This window comes from Anabrus simplex, chromosome 4 (assembly GCF_040414725.1).
Source record: "Anabrus simplex isolate iqAnaSimp1 chromosome 4, ASM4041472v1, whole genome shotgun sequence".
Classification (NCBI taxonomy): Eukaryota; Metazoa; Arthropoda; class Insecta; order Orthoptera; family Tettigoniidae; genus Anabrus; species Anabrus simplex.
The window spans coordinates 122,276,769-122,291,589 of NC_090268.1; the positions used below are offsets into that span (position 1 = coordinate 122,276,769).

The window sequence follows — 14,821 nt, forward strand, 5'->3', positions numbered from 1 at the left end:
GTGCGTGGACCGAGTCGGTCTGCGCCATAGCCTAAAACTTGCGAGTACCATCTCCCTCATTCTGCGCGATGACGAGCAGTCAGCAGATCTCGTCATCCGTTTTATGAGGGATAGTGGTCTTTTTTATTGTGTGTAATAATGTCCTTTGTCTAAGTGTATTTGTGTTAACTGTGCTTTTATCCCTTTGACTCTATTGTAGTTTGTGTTTGAGTATTTTAATTAGTTATTTTAACTTCTGACATGAATTATATATATCCGTACTTCCAGGCAATGCCTTATTCCATTATCACCTCTATTTTCTCTACTTTTATTAGAAAATAACGCATTGCAAATTAGATCCACTGATTGCTTTAATCTCAATCATTTTTCAACACCATTTATTTTAAACTCTAGTCAGTGGATACATTTTAATCTTTTAATTATCGTCTCATGTCGTCCATTTCATACCATTAGGGGCCGATGACCTTAGATGTTAGGCCCCTTTAAACAAGAAATCATCATCATCATCACATCCTGTTTCTGTATCATCACTTCCTCCTGTTCGTTTTTAATGAAGTTAGAACCTTCACCTGGGTTTATCTTCTTTTTAACCCACTGGAATAATATCTTTTTGTTTCCAGTTGTATCTTCTTGCAGAGATTCTGTGAATTTTTGCCAGCATTTCTTTTTCTCTTCTTGAACCACCTTGGAGCACCCCTTCTTGCAGTGCCTGTATTCTGTTTTGCATTCTGTTGTTCTGTTTCTCAGCCATCTTTTCCAAGCGTGTTTCTTCCTTTTAACTATATCTTTTATCCTGTCATTCTACCAAGGCGTTTCTTGATCTTTCTTCCTTCCTGATACACTTCCGCAGGTCTTTTCTGCAGGCTTGATTATGACTGTTTTAAACCCTTCCGATTTCTTCCTTAGCTATACTTGTTTTAATGTGTGTCTGGAACTCTTCATTTATTTCCTTCTCCTGCAATTTCCACACCCTTAGCTTTCTCTGCCTAACCTCAGTCATCTTTTGTATCTTTCCCATCTTTAACTTAGCTATCACAACTCTGCGATCTCCTTCGAAAGATTTACTTGGGAGGGCTGTTACGTCTACCAACATTTTCATACTACCTTTCTCGACCAAAATGTAATCTATCAGAGTTCTGATTTTGTTATCCCAACTATATCTTTTTCCTTTCAAAACCATGTGTTACCGGTGATCAGCTCATTTCTTATACAAAAGTCTACCAAAATATCTCCAGCCTTGTTTCTCTTCCCATATCCAAATGGACCTATAATCTCTTCATCTCCTTTTCTTTCCTGACCTACTTGGGCATTCATGTCTCCTATGATCACAACTTGTTTGTCCTGCATATGGCCTTCTAGATATTCAAGGTATCCCTCTAGATCTGTATTTCCTGTTTGTGAAGCATACCCTTGAATTATATCCGTAACACCAGTTTCAAGTCTCAATCTGACCTTAATCAACCTGTCATTTATGTTTTCCACCAATTCTAGGTATTCCTTCAGGTCTTTTCTAATTATGAGACCTACACCATTTTTGGCTTCTCTTCCTCCAGTATAGTATAAGGTGTATTGTTTCTTTAGTCTCCTCTCACCTTTCCCTTTCCATTTGGTCTGATTCCCAGCAATGCTATATAAATAGTTTGTTAAATATGAACCTATAAAATGGACCTAAAACATGCACGTTTTATCTTCTGCTATTTCAAATTATGAAAACAACAATGTTTTGTAAAACAAATGATATTTCAAGATATTGATACATACTGTAACTTCTTACAAGGGGGTTCAAACCTGCTAAATCTTATTTTCTTTCAACTTTAAGTAACGTTGCTGTTAAAGTACACAGGTGAAATTTGTGTAAATTAAAATACCAGGTTTTCTGTGATTATGTTAATGCTCATTAATTGAACTTTCTTTGAGAGAAATTATACCACTTGGTACTCTTATCATTTCTTAATGAAAATACATTCGTTATGTATTTTACCTTTGGTAATGTTGATTTAACTGTCGAATATAAACCCAAATTCACCCACAACTTTTATTCAGATTTCCCTTGGAAAGTGGAAATGAGTCTGTTATATATGTGTATGCAAAGTTTTAAGGTCTCCTCATCCCCCCCTTAACATGGCAGCGTGCAGGAACAGGACAAATTTCAGAACACAAATAAATTATACAGATGAGCGCCTTCTGGTTCACTGAATCCACGAAGCAGCAGCTGGAACTAAAGATATTTCAGATGGTGACCTTCAAGTTCCAACAACGGAATGTAAACATCCGTTTTCTTCACTTGCATGGTGTTCTACCAACTGAAATTCCTCAACAACTGAGCGAGCATGCTGTGACTTGCCACCACTGAAGAAATTTTGGGTTATTGCCAGTGCTGAGCAAATGATGGTGGACATGTTTTGGGACAATGAATGTGAGATTCTCACACATCACATACCCAATGGTACGACAGTGATCACATCTGAGACACACACAGTTTTGATCTAAATAATTTTTGAGAAAATAATAGGGAGACCTCAGAACTTGACCACACCTTGTATTGAATATCTAATACATTCAAGCCACTGAAGTTGAATGAAGGTCAAGCTACAAAAGCAATACTCACAATATTGCGGACTTCCGTTTTCATACGAAACTTCCTGCCAGTGGGTGAATAATAGTAGACATCGCCATGTCTATTTTTGTTTGGGACTTTTCTGGTTACAATCTCTTGTTTCCAGCCTGAAAGTACACAAGTGAAAAAAAATTTTTAAAATAAAAGGGAAAAGATGTCACAGGACACGTTATAATATCATATACAATGCTAAAAAGAGAAAAATGTTCCACCTATACAATACAATTCTTATTTTTTTTATTTCTTTTCTTTTCCTTAGATCTCATAAAATCCATATCAGTACTAATAGTCTCATATTCTAAGAGTTTTTGTATATACCACTATCCACCTTTTGAAGTACTAAAACAAAATCATATCATTTGTTACCTAGCCTAGCAACAAATTTTATTCCTTGAATAACAACAATAATTTATTGTGAATTATACTGCATCATTTTTTTAACCTCAAGATCTACAGCAAGAGTGCTCAAGAACCTCTACATAAACTATTTCTAATTCAAGAAAAGTGTCATAAGTGTTACAATTGTGTTGACTTCTTGCCATTTTTGTGTCGGCTAATGATGACATGGATATATGTCGAAACCGGTCCCATAACATATTAAATATGTTGCTACATTAATTTGTGCAACAATATTATTGTATTGAATAGGTAAAACATCTTTCTCTTTTTAGCACTGAAATTATTAATTCAATACGGATCAGTGATGAAGTTTTTAACTTTAAATAACATCAAATAGCTTCTCTACGAATAGTTTTTTGTAAGATAAAACATCCACCCACAGAAATAATAAATACAAAGTCATGTAATACAATATTATACATAATGTTCAAACCTTGATCGAGTTTCAAAGAGTAATCCTAAGCTTGCTCACACTTCATTCTGTTCTATCACATGGTATATACTAGGTGAATCAAACATAAAACAGAATTACTTTTTACATTTTTTTGAATCTGCCAACAAATACATAACAAGCACCTAATTTTTCTACATAGACTCCTGAATTCGAGACACATTTTTGCCATCAAATTGGCAACTTTTTTATGCTGTCATTGAAAAAAGAAGAAGAATGTGCGTACAGCCATTTGCACACATACTTCTCTACCACTACATCATCATGAAATAACTTTCCTCGCAGTTCTTCTTTCAGCGCTCCAAACAAGTGACTGCAGGCACAAGTCTGGACTGTAAGGATGCTGTTCCAGAGGTGTCCAATGCATTTACAACAGCAGAACGTGAGTAGTAGGAGACTGTACATTCTAAAACAATGGGTGCTGAGTCAGAATTTTCCCACGAGATCATTGACACCTAGTTGAGTAGTAAGGCTACAACGGTTTTGCCACGAGGTCATTGGCTGAATGATTGTTTGCAAGAAGTTTTAAGCTACCTCTTTAATGTATTAATTTGTTCTCCTATGTTTCCTCAATAGTTAAAAATGGAACTTCCGTTTCAAATACAGACAACAACAATGGACATTGATTCCGTACGAGACGTTATGGCAGGCTTGTCAATTTTAAATTAATTTCACTTTTAACGTTGAAGACAAAAGTTTTTGCAAGTAGTAAGGTCAATTTGTGTAAATAATGTATTATATTTATACAGGGTGTTTACAAATGAATATCGGAGTTTTAACGCCTTATAATATTGAATACATTAAACTTACAGTTATAAATTAAATGTCAAATGAAAGAGCAACTCAAACAGTTTCATTACGAACTTTACAAATGTTCAATGTGACTACCATTTGTTACATGGCATACATCAAGTCTATGGTCGAGTTCTTCCCAAACGTTATTAAGTGTGTCTTCAGTAATTTCAGCAACAGCTGCTTCAATCTGGTTTCTTAATTCAGGAAGGTCAGCTGGTAGCGGAGGCACGTACACACGATCCTTGATGAAGCCCCAAAGGAAAAAATCGCATGGCGTTAGGTCGGGAGAATGTGGAGGCCATGCCAAGCAAGTCCTGTCATTGGACCCCTTGCGGCCTATCCAGCGCTCGGGTACAGTGACGTTCAACCAATCGCGTACGTCGTTATGCCAGTGAGGTGGCGCACCATCTTGATGGAAAATGAAGTTCTCTGGCTCATTTTCTTCCAACTGAGGAAGAGCCATTGCTCTAGTGTATCGAGGTAAGAAGTACCAGTTACAGTACGTTCACCATAAAAGAAAGGCCCATAAACCTTTCGCCGGGATACGGCACAAAAAACATTCACTTTAGGGGAATCTCGTTACATTTGTACCAACTCGTAAGGATTTTCTGAGCCCCAGATGCGCACATTATTTGTGTTTACATGTCCACTAAGGTGAAAGACCGATTCATCACTGAAAACAACACGATTCATAAACTCATAATCATGTAACAACATGTCGTTTGCGAAGTTGGCACGTAATCTGTGGTCTGCCGGCTTTAGAGCCTGTAATAACTGTAAACAGTAAGGACGTAGCTGTAAGCGTTTTCTTACAACTTTCCAAACGGTCGACGCAGGAAGTTGTAATTCACGACTAGCCTTCCCGACTGATTTCTTTGGGCTACGAGTGAATGACTCTCTCACTCGCTCAACAGTCTCTTCACTTAATCTTGGTCGTCCCTTGTTCTTCCCTTTACAAAGGCAACCGGTGTCTTCAAACTTATGATACCATCTGCGAATGTTATTATCACTTGGAGGATCACAACCGAACTTAATGCGGAACGCACGTTGCACAGTAACTACAGATTCTGTCTTTGCAAACTGCAAAACACAAAAAGCTTTCTGTTCACTAGTCGCCATCTTTGCTACTACCGCTGTCTAGCAGATTGCGGAGAAACCATTGCAAGTACATGCGCACTGGTGCCAACAAACAAAACTGTTTGAGTTGCTCTTTCATTTGACATATAATGTATAACTGTAAGTTTAACGTATTCAATATTATAAGGCGTTAAAACTCCGATATTCATTTGTAAACACCCTGTACTTTTTGCATTTCCCAAATAGTCTTTAAAAGACACGAGTTCTTCCATATTTACATTTTTTTTCAGTTTCTGATTTGAGTTTTGTAATCTACCACGTGATTTTATGGCTGATGAAGTCTCAAATGGAGACAAAACATGTCCCTAAATGTTTTTTAATATGTTTTTAATTAATAGTTCACTTGTAAAGTGACGTGTATTGATTGGGTGGGCCAAAACCTACCATTGTTCCTTAGTTTTAACTGTATCAATACAGATCCATACGATGAAGTTCATAAATTGTACTAATGAAGCCAAGCAGGCTAAGAAAGTTTTAAATCTCAAAATCAGATTAGAGAACATTTCTAAAGACATAGCTTTCTTAAAAGAATGTCTAGTAAGGAAAGTAATTCCCAAATTCTTAAAGCATTCCCAAAGAAAGAATTTATCATCTCAGCTTCACCTTTCGTTTCAAAACAAGGTCAACCACTTATGGTTAAGAAAAGAGATAACATTTCTTTACAGAAAGAAATCCTTTTCAAATGAAAAGTATTTAGCTCATCTTGAGGCCCCCCCCCCATGGCTGGTCCCTCCAGAATGGAATTCATTCCAATGTCAAGTCGCAAATAAAATGGAATGTATTTTAAGTAGGAAACAGGCTACACTGGACAACAAACTAGATAATCTGAGAAGGGCGAATTATGATATGGAGGTTCATAACAATAACACTCATAATAGAAAATCCAGAGTAAATCATTTAATGGCACAAGACAAGTTAATTTCAGTCAATTAGGTGAAAAACCTTTCAAGAATCCACTTCACAGACCAGGAACTAGACACTCTTAATTGAGGACCTAAATTTAATTGGCCAAGTTTTAACAAAGATGATATCATAACAACTATCACCGAAGCAGAGTCTAACATCCAAAAACTCCCTGCAGATTCTCAAGACGATCTTAGGTACGAAATAAAGAAAAGACTCCCTCAGCTAGTTAGTCAGCTTAAAACCAATATTCCGTTTGACACGGTTAAATGTAACAAGGATCTTAGGAATAAAATAAAAGACAACAACATTATTGTGACTAAGGCAGATAAGGTAATTGAACGGTCATATTGGTTAGAAAAGATTACATAGATAATATAAAAGTTTTTCTCTGATGAGATGTTTTCCAAAGTCAATAAAGACCCCACAGCTGGGATACAAAAAAGTTTAAATCTTTGTTGAAAATTCCACGTTCATTCTCAATGAAGACGAAATTTAGAAGCTGATAAATATGAACCCCAGATTACCTACAGCAAGAGCGTTGCCTAAAATCCATAAAGCCAACAGCCCAACAAAAAATCCCTAAATTTTTACACAGGTTTCTTTCTAACAATTATAAGTTCCACAATAAGTCATTAATAAGAAATTTGATAGATTTTTGCAAAAGTTTAGAAAGTTTCAAGCCCATCATTACTTATGTTCGCTTGACATAACTAATATGTATGCAAATATCCTGGTAAATAAAACAATAGATATTATTAGAACGAATTTAACCAGTCAAGGTCAAGTCGTCCAGGGAAACTAGAAATTAATCAATTCATGAAAATTCTAGAGTTCATCACAAAAAATAACTATTTTACATTCAACAACACTATTTATAGCCAAGAGAGTTTACCAATGGGAGCTTCTGCCTCGGGTATCTTAGCCAATATTTATTTAGATCATCTAGAGCACCGCAAAATAATAGGACATATTCCTGGTTTAGATTTTTCGACACGATTCGTGGACGATACCTTTGTAATAATAGATAAGTGTTACAACAATAGTAACAATATCTTACAGTTTTTAAACTCATTAGATGAAAGAATAAAATTCACACTTGAAGACGAGAAGGACAATGCTTTGAATTTCTTAGATGTAACCGTTAAGAGGGAGCCTGACAAGTTCTCTTATAAAGTATGCAGAAAGGATAAGTTTACTCCTGTGACCATTAAAAATGATTCTTTACATCCTGGGAGTTATAAGAGGCCTGCCTACTTCACTATGGTTTTTTGAGCCTTCAATTTACCGTTTTCTCATACATAAAGAGAAAAAGAATTACAATACATATAGAGGATAGCTAGTATGAATGAGTTTAGTGTGAATACCATCAATAAAATTATAAGTAAAGTAAAGAGAAAGAAAATATAAGATTTACACCAGAGAATCCCAAGAGTTCAAAATATGCGAATTTCACTTTATTAACCCAGGGATTTTTCAAATCACAAAATTATTTAAGAAACACGACTGTCAAGTCACATTTTCGACTAAAAGCAATAATGGCCATATATTTTATAACAATAATAGTGTTAATCACAATAAAGAGGATTTCTTAGATTCAGGAATCTATAAACTTAAGTGCGATCAATGCTTAGTCACGTACGTGGGTCAAACAGGTAGGAGTTTTCAAACCAGATATGTCGAACACATCAATGCTAACAGACACAAGAAGTATTCTGCAATGATACTGGTCAAAAATATACTAACATAAGTAAAGACTTGACCATTTTAAAGAAAGTATGCAAAGAGCAATTACGAAAATATTTATATAAGTCTGGACCAGAATATTAACGCAAGCAAAAATTTAATTGATGTACAAGAGAACAAAAATCCGTTATATGAACAAATACCATCGCTTCTATCCTCACGAAGAACTAATAATTGGAAGTCACTTCCGCTAACTCAAACTTCCCGCCCTCCCGCTCCTACCACAGGCTATTTTCTCCTTCCCTCATTAAGAAGTATTCTGCAATGACTGTCCATACGGGAGATACTGGTCACCTATACTAACATAAGTAAAGACTTGACCATTTTAAGGAAAGTAAGCAAAGAGAAAACACAACTACAACACATGCAGTAGCATGGCTAGAAGCAAGTCAGAGCGAGGCTCATTCTAAAACAAGCTATAGGAAGTGTAATTTACGGTAAGCTTTTACGTCATACATTCGTGACGGAATCTCTTTTCTTAGTTATGTTAGGGTTTTAAACCCATTCATTTTTATATCTCTTTCTTTCCAGACCTTGATTTTTTCTAAAGGATTTTTCATAGAATTTAAGCCATGAATATGGTGGTCATGCAGCGCTGGACTTTACCATACGACAAGCGGTCTCATAAGACTTCAGATTTCTTCTACCAAATCAGCTAAATTTTGAATGAATTTTCTACAAGTCTATGCTTTCCAGGGAGTTATTGCGATTTATTCCGAGAGTTATGGATCAAATTGAGCAGTGATTGGACGATGAAGTTGGTGCGAATTATGACAGTGATCGGGACGTCGTAAACAATAGTGATCATAATTCTGAGAACGAACAGTCCACATGTGAAGAGGACATGACTGAAAGTGAGCAGCATGAAATGTATGTTGGAAAGGACGGGATCCGGTGGAATCATCGGCCTGTACTGAATTGTAATAGAAGGGTCAGGCAACCTGAAGATCATGTTATAAAACACTTGCCTGGAGTAGTAGGATTTGCCAAGAATGGTAAGACGCCAGTTGAAGCTCTGCAATTGTTCTTTACCGATGAAATGCTACATGAAATCATAACATGCATAAATTTTTACATATCGACGAATCTTTCGAAATTCCCTCGACCCCGAGATGCATCCGATATCAATATGGTAGAGATGAAGGCATGTTTAGGTCTTCTGTTCCTTGGTGGGGCACTGAAAGTATGCCACACGAATTTGCAAGATCTCTGGCAATCTGATGGTACAGGAATCGAGTATTTCAGGCTTACAATGGCATAAATTGTTTCCGTTGAAATGTTTGAAATTTGACGACACCAACTCCCGAAACCAGTGTAAACTGATGGACAAACTCGCTGCGGTGTGATGCTAGTAGAAACGTTCACTGGTAACTGTAGGAAGCACTACAGTTTGTCGGAACTAGTGACCATTGATGAAATGCTAGATGCTTTTAGAGGTAGATGCGGCTTTCCGTCAATACATTCCGCCCAGGCCGGCTAAGTACAGGATAAAGAATTTTTCACTTGCGGATGCTAAGATGTATTATACAAGTAATATGGAGATATATTGTGGAAGACAGCCTGAGGTCCCGTACCAGTGTGAAAACACGCCTCGCCAAATTACAAAAAGATTGGTTAAACCCATATCACAATCTGGTAGAAACGTTACTTTTGACAGTTGGTTTGTGTCTGTTCCTCTCGCTTAAGATTTGTTTGAAAATGATAAACTGACGCGTGTTGAAACTACTTGCAAGAATAAACGTTAATTCCCCCTTTCATGACAACTGCTAGCAACCAGCCAGTAGAATCAAGCATATTTCTTTCAGGAAAGACCTACCTAACCCTTGTGTCATACAATTAAAGAAGAGACAAATTTGTATTGATTCTATCCACTTTCCATGAAGACGATTCTATTGATTACGATTCGGATGGATCAAACCCCTCAATGATTACCTTCTATAATGGCACGAAGTTGGGCGTTGATAAGGTGGATGAAATGAAATGCACTTACTCCGTGACCAGAACATCATGACGTTGACTTTGGTTGTGTTATTCTCTTTACTATATACTGCTGGTATAAATGCCTATATAATTCTCAAAGACAATACCAGCAGCACAATCGCAATAAGAGATTTTTTGAAGATCTTAGCCAAGCAGCTCCTCACCGACTACTTGAAATCAAAGGTTCAACTTGAGCACATCACAACTACAACCAAGCTTCGCCTTCAGGAAATCTTGGGGCTTTCTCAAGTAAAACCTCCAACGAGGCCTGGAGTAGAATCGATCCGACGGCGATGCAATTTCTGCGATCGAAGGAAAAACAGACCAACAAGGTTCCAGTGCAAAGTTTATGAAAAGTACATCAGCCTAGAACATGCTCCCGCACACTTGTGCAGTGACTGCTGCAACAGAGCACACATTATAATCAACATGGAGTCAGACAGTGACGAATAAAGTCCGAATAAGTTATACTGACTTGTACAATATACGGTAGTGGAATCCGTCAGGAGTAGTTCATTTTTCTGTTCATGATGTGCAAGACTGAAGTTTATATAAAAGTATTTGAACTTGTCTGTGTAAATATCCTTATCTTTTCTACCGTGTAAGTATTATGTGTTTTGTATGTAGTGTTTACAGTCAAAATAAGACAGTCGATAACTGACGAGACTGAGTTAATATTTCCCTGTTTACCCTTCTTCACATTCCATTAGAGCATGTTCGCATCAAGTGTTCCTTACAATAAATTTTGTTGACTATTATCACTGTTAGAGCTTACTAGACTTTGTACCTTAGTGTAGAAATGCCTTGTTTATAGTTTAGATCAGGGCCATCCAAACAGCGCTCCCCGAACGCTAGCGCTCTGGCCGCGGTCCAAGCCAGTGCTCCGAGCGCCTTGGGGGAAGGCAGTTTCGGTAGTGGTGGGAGGAGCTTGGCTAGCTGAGCGAGCGGTCTGCCCGCCGGGCCGAAGAGAGCAGCCGATTTTTTAGTGTGCCACTGAGATTTTATGTGTTAAAAAACACAATTTTTAACGGCATTACAGTGCCAACCACAGGGATGATTACGGTGATTTGACAGACGCCAGTCGTCAATCAAAGTTGGAAGAAATGAAAGAAAATTTCAAGCAGCACTGTTCTGTAAGTATTACTGTTTTAATTTTTAAATACTTGTTTACAAACGGGAATGAATAAATGATTGAATTAAGAACACTAAAGTTGTGACTTGCCGTATTTTTGTCTGACAGGAGATTGAGGAGAGTGAGGTTGGAGGACCCACTTTACGAACAAGCTACAAATGTTCGTCGCAAATTGCCAAAGCTGGGAAACCCTTCGCGGAAGGGAATGTAATCAAGGAGTGCCTAATGGACGTGGCGGCATGTATTTGTCCTATGAAGCTAGTTAAGAAATTTCACAAAATCTTTCTTTCACTTCACACTGTGGCTCGCAGAATAGACAATATGGCGGTTGATATGGAACAGCAATTAATGGAGAATGCAGCAAATTTTGTATCCTTTTCCATCACCCTCGATGAATCAACCGACACTGCGGACACAGCTCAGCTCGTTATTTTCATTCGAGGGGTAGATGACGATATTCGGGTCACCGAGGATTTCCTAGACTTGGTAGCTCTCAAAGACACCACTACCGGTTTCGATATTTTCAAAGCAGCGGGGGGCGTTTTGAGTCAATGGGATTAAAATGGGATCGGTTGACGAGTGTAACGACGGATGGAGCACCTGCATTATGTAGTCTACGCACGGGGTCCCTCAGCTATGTAAAATTAAAAATGACTGAGAGCGGTACTACCCTAATGGCGGCGATCCAGTGCTTGATACACCAGGTGAGATCTGTACAAAAGTCGCCAAACTTTAAGACGTAATCGGAACAGTTGTGCGAGTGGTAAATTTTCTTTGATTCCATGGACTCATGCACCGTCATTTCACTTCAAAGAGCACCGGGCGAGTTGGCCATTCAGTTAGGGGCACGCAGCTGTGAGCACGCAATTGGGAGAACCCCACTGTTGGCAGCCCTAATATGGTTTTCCGTGGTTTCCCATTTTCACACCAGGCAAATGCTGGGGCTGTACCTTAATTAGTACCTTAATTAAGGTCTTTCTTGTCCCATCGTCGCCATAAGACCTACCTGTGTCGGTGCGACGTAAAGCAAATTGAAAAAAAAATTCAAGGAGTTCTTGGACGACATCGAAGTGGAGTATCCGGATATCCCGTACCAGGCAGAAGTAAGATGGCTGAGCAAGGCGAAGGTGCTTTATCGAGTTTTTTTGCTTGCAGAATGTAAGACATACCTTTTATGACATAAAAGGGCGGCCCGAAATTCTTTTGCATGATCCTAAGTGGATGGCGGACTTGGCCATTTTAAGTGACTTTACTGCCTGTCTGAATACTTGAATACTTCGCTTACCGAACTCGATAGCTGCAGTCGCTTAAGTGCGGCCAGTATCCAGTATTCGGGAGATAGTAGATTCGAACCCCTCAGTCGGCAGCCCTGAAGATGGTTATCCGTGGTTTCCCATTTTCACACCAGGCAAATGCTGGGGCTGTACCTTAATTAAGGCCACGGCCACTTCCTTCCCAGTCCTACCCCTCTCCTGCCTCATCGTCGCCATAAGATATATCTGCGTCGGTGTGACGTAAAGCCAGAAAGCACAATATCTGCGATTTTGGTGGAAGAAATTCAAGCGTTCAAAAGAAAATTGATTTTGTGGGAAAACCAGTTGCGTGCAAGGAACACAGGACATTTTCCATTGCTTGAAACAGTGAAATAAGGTGTCGACCTTGATGAGTACTTGCAGGTAATTCGCCAATTACAAGAAGAGTTTGAAAAGAGATTTTCAGAACTCCAAGTGGTGTTAGATGTATTTGTTCAAACATTTTCACTTAGTGCAGACAGTGCTCCACAGCTATTTCAGTTAGAGTTGCTTGAACTGCAGTGCAATGTTCGTCTTAAAGACCGCTTTCTAATGTCACGAAGTTTGGAAGAATTTTACAGCGGTTTTCCGCAAGAAGAATACCCCCTTTTATATAAACATGCATGTAAAGTTCTATCAATGTTCGGCTCATGTACATTTGTGAGCATTTCTTTTCGGTTCTTAAGCTTACCAAAAGTAAACATCATGCAACGATGAGCGATAGATACTCGCGTAATTGTTTAAGATTATTCGTAAAATATTGGTAAAATTTTGTTTAATTTTCCTCTCAGATATGTTCATAATTTCAGTTTTGAATAAATCGCATTACTGTATTCTTTACTTAACACTTGATTTCGTTTTCTACATATTCCATACATCGGAGTACCTTTTGATTTGTATATGTGTTATGGCAAAACAGCCCTATCAATATGATCTCAACAAACCCACAAAAGCCGTCGGACGCACGACTGTACGTACGTATCTATTCAGCGCGGTCCAAACATCGCCCGTCTCAGGTCTCCTCGCTGCCACACTGTAGGAGTGGTAGGGGAAGGAGCGCTCGTCTGACTGCCCAGTGCTCCCCGAGCACAGGCGCGCTCTCGGAGCGCAATAGCTGGATGGCCCTGGTTTAGATTGATGATGATGATGATTGTTGTTTAAAGGGGCCTAACATCTAAGGTCATTGGCCCAAAGTTTAGAGTAATTATTGTTAATTTATAATTGGTTTTGCTAAGTCCTGTGATTTGCAGTTGATAACTTTTCAAATTTATCCTAAAGGATTGAAACTTTCTTGTAAATGTACATTATGTTTTTTTTTGTTTTTTTTTGCTAAGGGCTTTACGTCGCACCGACACAGATAGGTCTTATGGCGACGATGGGATAGGAAAGGCCTAGGAGCTGGAAGGAAGCGGCCGTGGCCTTAATTAAGGTACAGCCCCAGCATTTGCCTGGTATGAAAATGGGAAACCACGGAAAACCATTTTCAGGGCTGCCGATAGTAGGATTCGAACCTACTATCTCCCGGATGCAAGCTCACAGCCGCGCGCCTCTACGCGCACGGCCAACTCGCCCGGTGTACATTATGAATGTATAAATGTATTAATATAAATAAAATCAAAATAAAGTAATTACAATGTAAGATTGACAAAAGAGAGAAGTAAGGAATTCTTGGAAAATGAATTGAAAGAAAAAGGAGCTTACAAACAATTGCGGACTCTCAGTCCGTGCGCGAGAAGTGGTGTTAAAACAGAGCGCATGTTTAATAATAATAATAATAATAATGTTATTTGCTTTACGTCCCACTAACTACTTTTTAAGGTCTTCGGAGACGCCGAGGTGCCGGAATTTAGTCCCGCAGGAGTTCTTTTACGTGCCAGTAAATCTACCGACACGGGGCTGTCGTATTTGAGCACCTTCAAATACCACCGGACTGAGCCAGGATCGAACCTGCCAAGTTGGGGTTAGAAGGCCAGCGCCTTAACCGTCTGAGCCACTCAGCCCGGCCCCAGAGCGCATGTTTAACGGAGGGTTAAATAATATCACTGTCTTAATCTTCAGACCAATTACCTAGCTCTGAGAATATTTCAGCATCCCCCAGCAGTATTGCCAACTTAGCGGATTTTCTGCTAAATTTGGCGGAATTAGAAGACTGTCGGCGGAGAAATAGCAGCCAGCGGATTTTTTGGCGGAATTCTAGATTTATTATAGTGGAATTTACTGTTTTATCCATTTTACGTTTTAAAAAATTTGTACTCCAGTCTGTCTGAGAGCTATTCCGCATTTCTTGTCTGGAGCTAGCATTCACATCAGGAAAACATGTTATTAGATTTGATGTTATGAGATCATGGCATCATAAATTTATAATGCGT

General features: G+C 38.5%; 1 long non-coding RNA gene across 6 annotated transcripts in view; it reads right to left on the reverse strand.

The window, feature by feature from the left end:
* LOC136871682 (uncharacterized) overlaps positions 1–14,821 on the reverse strand; it is a 131,056-nt gene that overhangs the window by 65,354 nt on the left and 50,881 nt on the right. For all 6 annotated transcript variants that reach the window (XR_011018038.1, XR_011018036.1, XR_011018035.1 and 3 more), the window contains one exon: positions 2,609–2,724. This is a non-coding gene — a long non-coding RNA (uncharacterized lncRNA). The remainder of the gene's footprint in view (positions 1–2,608; positions 2,725–14,821) is intronic.